The following is a 15,006-nucleotide window of genomic DNA, read 5'->3' as shown; positions in this document are numbered from 1 at the left end:
ATTGTCATAGTGAAAACATGGAAACATCATGCTAATCAGCAGGAGACTAGTTACATAAAGCATACTCATACAAAGGAATTTTAGCAGCCATGAAAAAGGATGGCTAATTGGAATGCGCAGGCACTAAAGGGTTCCAAAACACAGTGCCACGAGAAAAGGAAAGGGGAGATATAGTCTATTCCTCTTTGCAGACAAAGGCACACATATGCATAGATACATGCAGAAAATTTCTGGGAGGATAGAGAATAAGTTATAACAACTCGTAATCTTTCAGTTATGGAACTGACAATCTGAGGGGAGAGGAGGAAGAATTTGCTTTTTATTTTATACCCTTTTGTACAACTTTGTTTTAAAAAAAATCATAGCTGTATGTTATCTTATTATAATCAGGGTTGTTTATTTATTTATTTAAAATGGAGTCTTGATCTATCACCCAGGCTAGAGGGCAGTGGCATGATCTCAGCTCACCGCAACCTCCGCCTTGCGGGTTTAAGTAATTGTCCTGCCTCAGCCTCCCAAGTAGTTGGGATTACAGGAGTCTACCACCATGCCTGGCTAATTTTTATATTTTTAGTAGAGACAGGGTTTCACCACACTGGCCAGACTGGTCTGGAACTCCTGACCTCAAGTAGATCCACCCCCCTCAGTCTCCTGAGGTGCTGGGATTACAGGCATGAGCCACTGCACCCAGCCTTTTTTTTTTTTTTTCTTAATAAGCAAAAAATTCCATCTGTGGCCTTGACTCTACATTTCCTGAATTAATCCACACTACTTTTTGTTTACCACCTGGTCACCTCAGTCTCTCTGACAATCTCTTAAGCACAAGTGAGAAGTCTAAATTCTTAGCATTGCTGTGCTCAGGTCTTTCCTGTCATATCAAAAACATTACGTTATGTTCCATGAAACTCCCTGGGCTCCAGACCTCGTCCTTCCCGGTGATGCTCTCCTGGTTCTCTGAACACTTTAGCAGCTGTATCAACCTTCGTGAATGCCACCGTATTCATTTTCTATTGCTGTATAACGAATTGCTATAAACTCAGAGGCTTGAAATACACATTTTATTTTTATTTTTATTTTTTTCTGTCACAGTTTCTGTGGTCAGGAATCCTGGCACAGCTTAGTAGTCCCTCTGCCTCAGGACCCACAACAGGCTGAATTCAAGGTGTTGTCTGGGGCTGGGATCTCATTGCAAGGCTCAGCCAGGGGAGGATCCACTTCCAAGCTCATGAGGCTGTTAGCAGAATTCAGTTCCTTGCCTCCTGTTGAATTGAGGGCCTCAGTCTCTAGCTGGGTTCTAGCTGGGTGAGGCCATCTCAGTTCCTTTCCACGTGGGCCTCCCAACATGGCCCCCAACATACTCCTTGCTAATTTACCAACGCCAGCAAAGCAGAGTTGACCAGCAAGAGGGATGTTCCAATTGTGTATAATCTTGCATGACTCATCTACCAGTTAGAAGCAAGTCAGGAGTCTCACCCACACTCAAGGGGAGAGGATTATGTAAAGGTGTAAATACCAGGAGGTGGGAATAATTGGGGGTCACCTTAGAATCAGCCATTGTCAGGAAGTTGTATGATTGACATTCGGGTAGCCTAAAAGGAATGCCCTCAGGAAAGTCTAATAACCATGAATGATTTTCCCTCAGGGTCTCCTCCTCTCGTCACTTATTTAGAAGTTCCCTGGGATCTTTCCAGACCACTCTTCACCCACCCTATGCTCATTCCTGTATCTCCTTTTCTTCTGGGCTTCATCTGATGATGCCAACCTGTGTTGAAAGATTAATTCCAGCCTTTCCTCCTTTTGTCCTTCACCTGTATCCTGAGGGTTGGGGGAAGTGGCTTGGGAGCAAGGAAAGGTGGGATTACATGGCATTCAGTGGGCTCCTTCTGGGTCTGGTTCCTGGCCCAAGTGTCACCTTCCTGCCAGTCAGGTTCAGCTTGCCTACTGCACCCCTGCACTGCTACTCACTATATGTTACGTTTCCTCTTTTCTTGTAAGAGTCATCACCCTCTTAAGTTCCCTGGTGAACTTCTCTGGGAAGGTGAGTCTGGAATCCAGCGGGTGTTCCACAGAACGTAACTGAATGCTTTTGCTATGACAGGGAAGACCATTACCCTCTGAAGTTTATTGTCTTGTTTTTATCTGCTTTCCCTCCAGAGGGTTAAGATGAAGGGGTCTTGTTTTTCCTTGTCCACTGCAATGTTTCCAGGAGTGGCTCCTAGCACATGATAAACATCTAATAAGTATCTGTGAAATAAATAATTGGATTAGTCATTGAGTAATCAATGTGTCCTTCGAATCCGGTAGGTAGAGGAAGCACCATTGCTGCCCTGGTCCTAAGGGTCATTTCTCACAACTATTGCTTAGGTAGCTATATGGCTATGAACCTAAACCTTGCAATCTTAGTGTTACTGACTTTTGTCTTGCTAATACCTAAGTATTCCTTATCCCTCCCTCTCTTCTCACTAATCATTGAGGATTACAATGGCTAGACTAAGACATACTCCAGGAAATCAGCCCAGGGGGTGGGATGGGACCCTGGAAGTGGCTTCCCATCTTCTGTCTCTGCATTGGTCAGTGGCTAGAAATGTCTGGCTGTAACTAAGAAATAGCTGCAAAATTTGGAGCCTGACAACTGCCCCTGTTTACTTGCATATTTGTTTTCACAGAGGGCATAATTATAGATGGAGATTGAGAATGGCAGTAATGATGTGTCAGCCTCATAAGGTGCTCAGTGTGTGCCAGGTTGTGAACACTGTGCTTCCTCTGTGGCAGTGTCTCCCTTAATCCTCACACCAGCCCTTCTTGGATGGGAGGTGGGGTTGGTTCCCACTGAGGCATCACTAATTCTAAAAACAGCTACCTGGTCAAATGTAAATGCAATTTCTAAGCCAGCTTATTAGGCGAATGTCAGTGAAAATAATTTTAATAGCATTCTTGCATTAGGAAGAAGCCTTAATGAAAACACAATTTTAACATAATTAGATTGAAATAGTTCAGCACTGCATACATAATCTGAAATGATCTTACTTAAGCTCACCTAGCACATTGACAAGTCACCGTTGTAAGCTTTTAAGAAATGGATTTCTAATATTTGATTTTTCTTAGTGTTTATTCAAAATTTAATTTTACCATTAAAATTTGCATTATATGGCTCATTAAGGCAACACCTTTCTCATTACTGTAACAAGAAGACACGTTCAAACAAAGACACTTCAGAGTGCTTGGGCCTTTCTGAAGGTCCACACCTCACAGGCCTTCTTTGAGCTGGCCAGTGTTTCTTGCTCTTAGTCACAGATATCTTCTCTCACATTGATAAGAAAGGACATGTTCCATCAGATTTTAAGTCTTTAAAATATACCATACATTTTCATTGACCTCCTTCTTTTTAACGTCTATTTCTATTTCTGAAAAGCAATGGTTTCTTTCAGTAGCGTGTCCCTGCTATCTCCTCTTCACTGTTTGTGGGTAGGGAGTGAGGGTAGAATTGAGGGTGACAGTCTGCTAGAAGCCCTTCTAAAGAAGTGGAGGGCATCACTGCCCAGCGCCATCCCCACACAGATTGTCCCATAGGGCTGGGAGACAAGGATGGCAAGTTCACAGCAGGAATAATTTTTCCACTGGGCTGGTATGTCTCAAATAGTTATGTAGAGGGGGTAATTAGGTGCTGTTTTCGGTGAACGAAGCATTCCCATGGGCTTGGTGGCATCTTGGAGACACATGCTGTGTGCTAGAACAACCCACAGTGAGACACGACACAGGCTTGCATCTGGTTGTCCCACTTCTGGATTGTGTCACTTTGGGTGACTTTCTTCACTTCTTTGAACTCCAATTTCCTTATCTATGAATTGAGGGTAAAGGGAAGTGATAACCTCCCAAGGTCTTTAGAGGCATATTATTTAATGAACAAATTCTCACATAGTACCCTCTCCGACAGGAGGTAAGAAGTCGAGTTGTAGTACTTCCAGCCTCACCCTCAGGATATCCCACCGGTTTCTAAGGTAGACCAGTGTCTCTCTAGGACTCGTACAAAGTTGGGAATCTGTTAGCAAGGAAGAGGCATGGAGACATTGCCCAGTGTGTAGAAAACCACCTTGTCTGCCACAACATGCAACACCGGAAGACAGAAGAAGAACCCATGCGGACAGAAACCTCATCCAAGGAACTGAAGAAAATCCCCAGAGTGAGCCCTCCTGGCTGCTTCTTCCTCACTTGTGCTTAAGAGAACTCCTGTTTTTCGTTCCACCCACCCACTGCCCAATCTTCCTTTTTTCCCAATGTTCATTTTTACTAAATGTCATCTCCACTCATGCCCAAGTTTTATTCTTACTTTCCCACATAGTCCATGTCCAGTCCACGAGCAACAGTTGTTGATGAAAATCTCAAACACCTCTCATCCCCCCAGCTGATTCCCTAAAGGTCCAAACTATCTATTATTTCTTCGTAGTTCTTGAGACCACTGGAACTGCTAAGTAAGCATTCTTCTATGCTCGCCTCATGGCAGACAGGAATCTTTAAAAATGTAAATCTGATCATATCGCTTCCATCCTTAAAGCTCTCCAATAACTTCCCATTGAACAAAATGAAATCTCTGCAGAAATAAATCTCTGGAGACATATAGATTGACTACAATCCTCAGCCCCTAAATTATACTACAGAGGGTAGGACGCTTAGGATTCAAATAAAATGGGAAGAAAGTCAGTGACAGTGTAGTCACAGTAGGCCAGAGGTAGAAAGTCCAGACAGAACCACTCACTCATGAGTATGCTGAAAAGTGGAAAAGCAACTATGCAAATAAACTTCAGCAAAAAAGAAGAGACATAGTGTGCTCTGTCTATTAGGATGATTCCAGCTGCAACTATCAGAACATCTGGCAAGCAATGTCTTAGACAAACAGGGATTGTTTTCCTTTATATAACAAGTCCAGAGGTGGGCAGCTGATTGACCCCAGTGCTCTGGGTCAGCAGCTCTGCAATTCTCTCAGAACTGGCCTCCTGATCGCTAAATGACTGCAGTAGCTCAGTGCATCACATCCCCATGGCACCGTCACTGGAAGGGGTAGGGGCAATGTGGGGCTGTGCTCCTCTGCTCACTTCCTATTCTCTCATTGCAGAGAATCAGTCCTTCCCACAATCTTCCCAGCAGAGCTCAGAATTTGCCTTAAGTCACTTTGGCCAGGACTGTGTCACAAATCACTACAGCCCACTGGTCTGGCACATCTTATCTGAGATCAAGGATCTCCCCTAAAGGCCTGAATAAGGTTGGGGTTCCGTAAGCAAAAAAAGCTGGAATATTGCCCAAATTAGCAACACAAGGGCAAACACAATGGCTGCACCATGTGCAGGAAAGGGAGAGGAAGAAGCCAGACTGGAAAAGGCATAATGCAGGGCACCAGCAAAGGCTTTGTATGAAATAGTTTTTTTTTTTTTTTTAAGCTAAGAGCATAAATGGAGAAACTACTTCTATCCATAACTTATATAACAGGAATTATGAATTCTAACAATTTATCATGCTTTACTTCAACATATTTTTCTTTTGTTAAAGTAAACATACTTTAGTTAACTCAATTAAAACGGCATAAATACAGTGATGCAGTTTTCTGAGGTCATCTGCGTATCTCTATCTAGCTGTCTTTCTGTTTGTCTGCCTATTTATCTATCTTTCTGTCTGTCTATATGCAAAGATGGATGTTTTAGATATAGAATATATAAAGAATATACCTAACAGGGCTAAAAGCTGTGTAAGTGACCCAGAAAAAGCCTGAGATAATGACAATTGATTATAATTAGACAATTAGCAGAAACATCATAGATACAGAAGGCAAATAACTTACGTTTAAACACTCTGTTTGCTAATGTCCTCATTTTTCACAGCCAGAGTCAGATATTGTGAAAAGTTGAAATGTATGCTCAGTAATAATGACTATAATCTTATAAAGGTTTTTCTCCTTTCCTTTTCTTTGTTTCTTTCTCTCTCTTTTTTTAGAGATGGGGTCTTGCTATGTTGCCCAGGCTAAAGTGCAGAGGCTATGCTCCAGCACAATCATAGCACACTGCAGTCTCAAACTCCTGGCCTCAAGCAATCCTCCTGCCTCAACCTCCTGAGTAGTTGAAACTACAGGTGCACTGCACCATGCCAAACTTTCATAAAGGTTTTCTTTTTTTCTTTTTGAGATAGAATCTCGCGGTGTCACACAGGATAGAGTGCGGTGGTGTGATCTTCACTCAGTGCAACCTTTGCCTCCTGAGCTCAAATGATCTTCCCACCTCAGCCTCCCAGGTAACTGGGACTACAGGCTCGCACCACCACGCCTGGTTAATTTTTTGTATTTTTTGTAGAGACAAGGTTTTGCCATGTTGCCCAGGCTTGTCTCGAACTCCTGAGCTCAAGCGATCCACCCACCTTGGCTTCCCAAAGTACTGGGATTACAAATGTGAGTCACCACACCTAACCTCATGAAGGTTTTCATACTCATTTTATTTTAACTTTAAAGAATTGTTTAGAAATGATCACTTCCTGCAGTGGGAAAATGTTATCTGAATTCTAGCGATTTATCATGTTTTACTTTAACGTATTTTTCTTTTGTTAAAGTAAAAATACTTTAGTTAATTCAATTAGAACGGTATAAATACAGTGACGCAATTTTCTTAGATCATCTGTATATCTCTCTCTAGCTGTCTTTCTGTTTGTCTGCCTATCTGTTTATCTATCTTTCTGTTTATATGCAAAGATGGATGTTTTAGATAGTATTTACCTACTTCTAACACTGGTTGTTTAGTTTACGTAATTTTGGGTGATTTCTCTTGCTTTCTTTATACTGCTCTGAATTTTAAAAATTCAGAAATCTTCAAGGGAGCATGTGTTTTATTATTTTAAAAACTTAAAAGAACGGATGATTTAAAAAACAACATAACTTACATGGATTGAGATGGGATAAATGACATTGCTGTGTGTTGCATGTTTCAGCGTGAATAAAACCAGCATTCAAAATAGTGATTGTTCCTCCTCTTCCCTGCCTGGAATGCCTTCTTATTGCTTCTCATACTATCTCACTCTCCTCTTTGTTTAGCCTTCTTTCAAGACCTAGTTTAGGCAAAGACCACTCTTTCTCTGTTCTGTCACATTTCATTCTATTAACTGTCTGTGTGGTTGAGGCAGAATCTGTCTATGACCCATCCAGGGCGGGGGCCAGGCTTGTCTCTTTGCAATCTTCATGCCCATCACAATGCTTCATGCATGTTATAAGATTCAAAAACGATAAACCCTGGGTTTGAGCAGGTTATCAGAAGGCAAGGGAACATCACTGAGTGGGAAAGGTGATGCAGAGATGAGTCTGAATAGAAACACCAATAAATATAAACACTTGGAGTTTACGGAATGCTTGTGGCAGAAGGTGCCTTACATGCCAAGAGGCAATTACTCCAAGTCTGCAAGACATAACAACTAGCTATTATTAACATCTTAAGGGAAATTTTCAGCCCCCAAATTAATACCACTGACTGGTTCTTAGCTTTTCTATGATTTATTTTCCTTCAGCTTACATTTCTTAATTCTTCTGTTCCCTTGTTTCTCCAGTCGTAAACTTAAGATGATGACGTCTTCTGTAGATATCAGTTGTCAAGTGTGCACAAATAACCTGTACCAGGAAGCTAAAATCTGCTCCCAGGCCACTCAGCTGACACCTGACCGAGAGGCTGGCCTCCTCGGTGGAGTTCTGTTTCCTTATCTCTGCACCGGGCAGCCCTGAGTTGGCCTTCCTCTGCAGGGCTGCTTCTTGGCACAGCTCCTAGCCAGTGATAAAGGACTCGACAAACACTGCGTGCTGAATCATATCTGCCAGGGGAGGGTGAACCAGAGGCAAGGCATTGATATGGAGAAGGAAGGCGACATATTTCTGATACCTACTGTGGGTGCCTACGAACAAAAGTCTTTCCTGGATGTGGTTACACAGCACCACACACTAACACTATTCATCATCATCATCATAGCTACTATGGATTTGGGGACTTTCTCCGTCCCAGGTAGAGGAATGCTTGGCAGATTTGACACCTCAAGCTGGTCATTTTTTAACCACGGACCTTATGATACAATTATTTTCTGTACCAATCATGAAATAAATCAAGTAATAATAGTGGTTAGAAAAGAAACATGAACATGGAACACTTTTTAATGAACTTTGCACACTTAATCATGCCAACAAATAATAATAGCAAAGTGCAAAAAAGTGAACAAGAAATAGTTTAATTCTTTTAAATAGAATGAATGTATATTTTGGAAAAAAAATACAGAAGAATGGATTCTGCAAGTTTCAAAGAATGATTTGTGCATAAATGACAAAATGGAAATAATTTAAATTCTGGTTTTTCAGCTTTATTATCAGTTTTTAATCATTTCTCCTGGCTCCAAACCACTGTTCAAATGCAGAAGTCAGAGACTCCAATTGCACCCAAAGTAGCTCAAAAAATTCTGAACCCTAATGATCTTACTCTAGACATCAGTGCACTTAGCTAAGTCCATGTATGTTATGTCTACGGCTGACTGTATGATTGACCGAGACTCATGTAAATAAAATGTTTACTAAAGGATGGATAACAACAATGTGCTAATTTGACATTTACCTAAGTATTATGCTATTAAAACTAAACAGTAATCACAGTAATTGTTTAGAACTTGTTTTAGATCAGCAATTCTTTCTCCCCAGGTAGGCATATTTTATCACAAATAATGTCTGGAATTTTCAATGCGTGATGATACTTTGAGTTATTGTTGCTTTTAACTTTTGTACGGACCATGAATCCCCTGATTGCTGACTCCCCGGTCCCAGCACTGTGCTGATGAATTCCTGATGTCCACGGAGCTACTACAGGAGCTGAGATTTATAGCTCTCAAAGCTCAGAAGATAATCGAGAAGATACCTTTGGATAAAGAACCTGAATGTACCAACTAGACTGTTTGAAAAGACACATTTTAATAAATAACCTGAATATATAAGCCAGATTGTTTCAAGGGCTATAGAAGAAACATTTTAAATCCTTTTTCTGAAAAGACGGGATATTAATAGATAAAAATAGATAAAAATACAGAAAACGGGATACTAATAGAAACATTCCAGAAAGGCTTAGCATGACAACTCAGCAAAACAACACATCACTGACCACTTTTGACAGCCTGTGGAAATCTTTTGCCTGTAAGGGAAGCCATTGGGTTGTCCTTGATGCTTTCGTTTTTACTCCTGTAACCTAGTCATTAAAACCTCCCACGGAACTTTTGCTCGGTGGCACCTCGGGCTGGGAGAAGACAACGGTCTTCTTGTCCGTCACCCACACATGTCAACGGTTGAAAGTTATAAATCAATACATTCAAAAAAATTGCTCTTTCCTTGATGTAATCCCAAACATATCCATCATACAAACGAAATTAGCTTCCTACAATTTAGTAGTCTTCTTCACATACCTCAAGATAAGCTTCTTCCAAGATGCCATTCCCAAAGAATAAAAATTAGAAGATCAAGAAGGAGCAGATTCAGTTTTGCCTAAGCCTCTTTATATCATCACAGTCATTGTCTCTTGACCAAGTGTTCCACTGTTCTTTCCAGTTTTCATTTGTAAGGCACTTCAAGAGATAATGACAGCGGGTTGATTCTGGTGCTCATATAATACATCACAAATGCATGAGACAGATTGGATAAGTATAGCTACATATCAGTTAGTGGAAAATCATTGATGTTCAGGTGCATTTTTATTCAATTCAACTATTCTGATACAAAAAAAAAATTTTTAAATTCAGCCAAAAATGTTAGGTTCCTCAGTTATATAAAATAATTGGCTAACTTCATTTCACTGTTTAATGGTTTTCCTGGGTTCTGTAGAGAGCTACAGTCAGCAAAGGTGACACATGCCTGAGACCTGGAGCCATTACTCACTCAGCAAATAATCCTATCACTGGGCTCACGGGAGAATTATCTTTCATGTCTGCACCTTCAACAGGCCTGTCCCACATCCCAAGCAAAAAAGGGAAAAGAAACCCAAGTGAAGCAACTAAGGCATTAGTTCTTTGCCATATGTCATTTTTTACCTGTCAGTTTTTTTCAACAAGTGCCAAGTTCTGCATTGAGCTAAACATAACATCTAGGTAGTAGGAGCACAAGAAAGATGAGAGAAAGATAAGGGCACAGTGAAGAGCTAGAGTTTATCTTGAATTGAGGACAAAATCAACTTTTAAAGTGCCAGGTTGGTGAATTAACGTGTGTGTGTGTGTGTATGTGTGTGTGTCTGTCTGCCTGTCTGTCCGTCTGTCTGAATTTCAATACAAGCACAAAGTATTAGGTTTTTCTTTATTTCCACTAAAGACAAAACAATAAGGAATTGACAAATCATTTCTCAAAGGATTAAGGTTAAACACAAAGAGGTCATCCTGACAGCGGTGATGGGGCAGACACTGGGGATCGTTACCTAGGAGAGTTGGGGAATTTCTCTTCCTGGGGTGGGTTGGGGGAGGGGAATGGGAAGGGAGGGACTCACCTCTAGACGATTTCAGGGCAGTCTTGGCCTTGGGGGTGTGACAACGTGTTCAATCTTCCAAGATCCATTCCGTCTTGGGATTCCAGGATAATAAAGACCGAACAAACCGCTGGTGTCAAGATAGGTCACATTTTGTCTGAACTTTCTCAACAAGAGTGTTTGCATTTCCAGAAGACCTCTAGCTGATATTGTGATCAGGACAGGGTTGAAGCAATATAAAGTTCTATTCAAATGATGTTACATTTAGTATTCATCTGGTGTCATTCTTCAGAGAAGCACATTTTGCCCTTCAAAAGGAACTCATTCATCTTGACAACGTTCTTGGTCAGCAGGTATTATTATGATAATACCTTCAGTTTATTTAGCATCCCTCATCCCCTTTCAGGCGAGGTCAAAGCCAGTCAGGCAGTCAGTCAACAACATTGATTGAAGTCTCTTAGTGTGTAGAGCTGTGTATTAAATCACCGTCAAACACCAGCCAGCCCAGACCTCACCGCATACGGAGCACACCTTTGAGGCTGGCAGGCCACGGGCAGAATCTCGCCCCGAGAGGTCCTGCACCCCAGCCTGCTGGAGCCTCAGTCATCAGCTTGTATTTACTCACATTTAGCTCGGGTTGCAGCAAACCTCTCTACATACAAACTTTTGGAGATTTCTCCTCTGCAGATTCTGTCTGTGCCTGACAAGCCACAAGCATCCTCTCCATGGTTCAGGCAGCTTAAGCTGCCCACGTAGTTAAAAGCAGGAAGCACACAGTTGCCCAGAAATGGAAAGAGCAGACTGACAAACAAAATTAGCTGAACTTTTTTAACCTAAGAAAAAGGGAAGGTGGTTTTCTGAGAGGTGGTGAGCGCAGGTTCTTTCCCCAAATCTGTTTGCCGTCCGGTTGGAGTATACCTTGGACTCTGGCCCAGTTGCTCAATTCCCTGCATCTTACAGAGGACAACAAGCAAGGGCTCAGTTGGGAAGAGGACATATGCTCAAATGACACAGGAAATACAAGCCGATTGTCCAAAAACTAGAAGATAGAGCTAGGCAAAAAGAAAAAATAATTAAATGTCACCGGTAATGACACACCCCCAGGTGCCATCCCTTTTCACTGAGATAAATGTCCACTCAAGTCATTGCCCTGTGTGTTTCTTTGTGTAACGGAAACTACATTACTCAAAATAGGTCTATTTTACATACATGTCATCACATGAAGCACATTGTCCCCTTTTAGCGTGTCCTTTGAACTGCTGTATTTTCCCACATACACCATGCATAGCACGCCTGTTAGATTTCCAAAATGCTCCCTGAGAAACACTGGTGTTTACTTAAGAGACCCTCAAGTAACAAGTTGAAAACAAATCCAGTTTTACAAAAAATTATGAAATGCCAAAATATAAATTTAATTTAATTTAAAAGAAACAAATTATATATTACTTTTATAAGCAGTTTTCTATTCAGTTTTTTACATAAAGAATATTGTACTTTTGTGTTCTAAGTTTAATTTGTTAGTAATTTCTATGATCTGTGAGTACAAAGACTCCTCAAAAGTAGCCTAAATGTCAATGTTTTAAGTGGTATGGGAATGCCAAAAATCTTCCTGGAGCCAAGTGTGGTGGTGTGCGCCTGCAGTCCCAGCTACTTAGGAGGCTGAGGTGGGAAGATCACTTGAGGCTGGGAGTTTGAGGCTGCAGTAGGCTATAATTGAGCCTGTGAGTAACCACCATACTCCAGCTTGGGTGACAGTGAGACTGCCTCTAAAACAAAACGAAACAAAACAAAGATCTTTCAGGACCCAGGTTCTTCTAGCTCTCCAAGCCACCATCCCCAGTGGGTCGTCTCGCCTTCATCATCCAAGATGATGCTCTTTGTTCATTCTAGGCAGCAAGAAGGGGAAGGAGGACTCACTGCTCATGTGGCATTTCCATTCACACTTTACTAACTTAAACTAGTCCATGGCCACTGCAGGCTGTTAAGGACTACAGAGCATGTCACTTTTGACTAAGTGACAATGTATACAGATAAGAACTAGATTCTGTTACTAAGGAAGGCCAGTAAATGAATATTAGAGATGACTATTAGAGGAATAACCTACAGTCTCTGTCTCATTGGGTGTCTGAAAGTTTAAGAAATTTTAAGTTAGAATATCACTAAATATTGGTCCCTATGGAATTTGATTTAAAGATCACTCTAAACTGAAATCCATAGAAAATACCGAGACCTCATTTTAATGAATCCGCATTTATTTTCCTGTCCTCCACCAACAGGCTAATCCAGGATGGTGGTGCTCCAGCTCTGTGCCTCCGGATTTGAAAGCTTGGAGTGTAGGAGACTCCATGGAGGTTGGAGAGAGAGCCACGAGCTCCAGGCTGGGGCTGTCCAGTACAAGAACCTCAGCTGATCTCATGAGAGCTTGGCTACCTATGAATTCCCCTCTATCTTTGGCACCAGAACGTGGCAAGAAAAAAAGTAGTTCCTGGAAATAGTTCTCCCCAAATAAAGCCAACATGCAAATAGTTTTCGATGTTTATTAACATTAACCTAGCTTCTCCAGTTTGGGATATTTGGGACTTAATGTGGAATATTAATAGCTTCAACTTTTATTCATCCTACACAAGCTTCTAAAGAGATCTAAAACACTAAAGATCTGAGAGTATTTCCTACTGTTAGAAATAAGTACTCAGCAACCCCGAGTTGTGATTTTACTCTTTTATATTCAGCTCTCTCTTTGGCATGACGAAAATCCCAGACTCATTTCATTTATTTATTTATTTGTTTATTCATTTGACAGGCATTTGTATTGAGCACTTTCTATGGGTTGCAGGTTGGCTTCTTCAGGAAAGAGACGTGAGGTAGAGTTTATGAAGAATGGTGTTTATTAAGGATCTCCTTCAGGACAAATGCCGTGTGGAGGCAGGGGGAAGGAAGCAGGAGTAGGCAGAGGAAGTAGCTGCCAGCTCAGCAGTATGGGAACTGCTGGGACCAGAACAACCTTTTGAATTGCTCAGATCAAGGTGGCCAGGCCAGGCCATTGTCAGATCAAGGATGCCTACCACCGTCAGTCCTGGGATGTGAGTCTCCCTGGGAATGGCCCTGACCTTGGATGAGGCAGCTTTCTGGAAGCAAGATACCCCTGAAGGGCTCAGCAGCTGTAGACTGCCTGCGGCCAGCACATCCAGCAGCTAGGCAACAAAACTTTTACTGAAGAGGGATCAGGGCAGAGCATCCAACTAAAAGGTCCACCTTAGGGTTTCATGGCAGTGTTTGTTATAGTGGCTTAGCTAACCATAAGCACTAACCTGAAGTGCATTTCTCTTTCACGTCACAGTTCCTGTGTGACTCGCCTAGGTGGCAGGAGTCCCGGGTTCTTTCCAAGTTGTTCCTCTGCTAGGCACAAGGACATCATCAATAGCCCCACGGCCAAGGCTCGATGGCCCCTGTGGTCAGGTTTCAGACAGTGAGAGAGGGAGACAGTGGAGAGGCGCAAGTCATTGTCCTAAGGACTACTCCTGAAGGCATGCACTTCACCTCCCCTCACATTCCACTCAGAATGTGTGGTCACATGGCTGCGTCTAACTGCAAGGGAGTCTGGGAGATGTAATGCAGTCGGGTACCCACGTGACCAGTTCAGATCCCTTACTGTGGAGGAAGGGACAAATAGATTACTCTGGGCAATAGCCATCTTTTTTACAATGGACCAGTATTCCACTTCATGATAGCCTCTGCACACATTTTGCACGTACACTATAGGGATTTCCATCTTGTAGACTGTATGCTCCTCACATGCTACACGTCTTATGTATCTCTGCCTCCATCAAGCAAATGGCACAGTTATATGGCACTGTTCTGTGCCTGGAATCTTGCCTATATCTAGTATAACATTGTATTGCATCTTGGTAAGAACTGTAGAGGTTTAATCATGCCCTTGTCTGGTCCCACCCTCAGAGCTTCTGATTTCATTGGTCGGGTTACAGCCTAGATAACTGGGTTTTTGAAGTCTTCCCAAGTGATTCTCTTACGCCACCAAAGTTATTAATGGCTGGTTAAGAGGAAAAATGGGCCAGGTGCAGTGGCTCACACCTGTAATCTCAGCAATTTTGGAGGTGGAGGCAGGAGGATCATTTGAGACCAGGAGGTCAAGACCAGCCTAGTCAACATAGTGAGACCCCTATCTCTACAAATAAGTTTTAAATTAACTGGGCATGGTGTTGCACACCTGTAGTCCCAGCTACACTGGAGGCTGAGGCAGGAGGATTGCTTGAACCCAGATATTCAGAGCTACAGTGAGCTATCATGGAACCACTGCACTCCAGCCTGGGTAACAGGGAGAGACCCTATCCGTAAAAAAAAAAAAAAAAGAAAAAAAGAGAAAGAAATGAGCTTCTAGATCAATTAGGGGTCTGTATGTGTGTGTGTGTGTGTTTGTGTGAGTGACTAAAATTCTCATCATATTTTAGTTCAAGCAGATGAGGGAAGTTAATGGCTCATGTGACTGAAACTT

The sequence above is a fragment of the Macaca fascicularis genome, chromosome 10, assembly GCF_037993035.2.
Source record: "Macaca fascicularis isolate 582-1 chromosome 10, T2T-MFA8v1.1".
In the NCBI taxonomy this organism is placed as follows: Eukaryota; Metazoa; Chordata; class Mammalia; order Primates; family Cercopithecidae; genus Macaca; species Macaca fascicularis.
Note: the sequence above shows the minus strand (reverse complement) of the source record.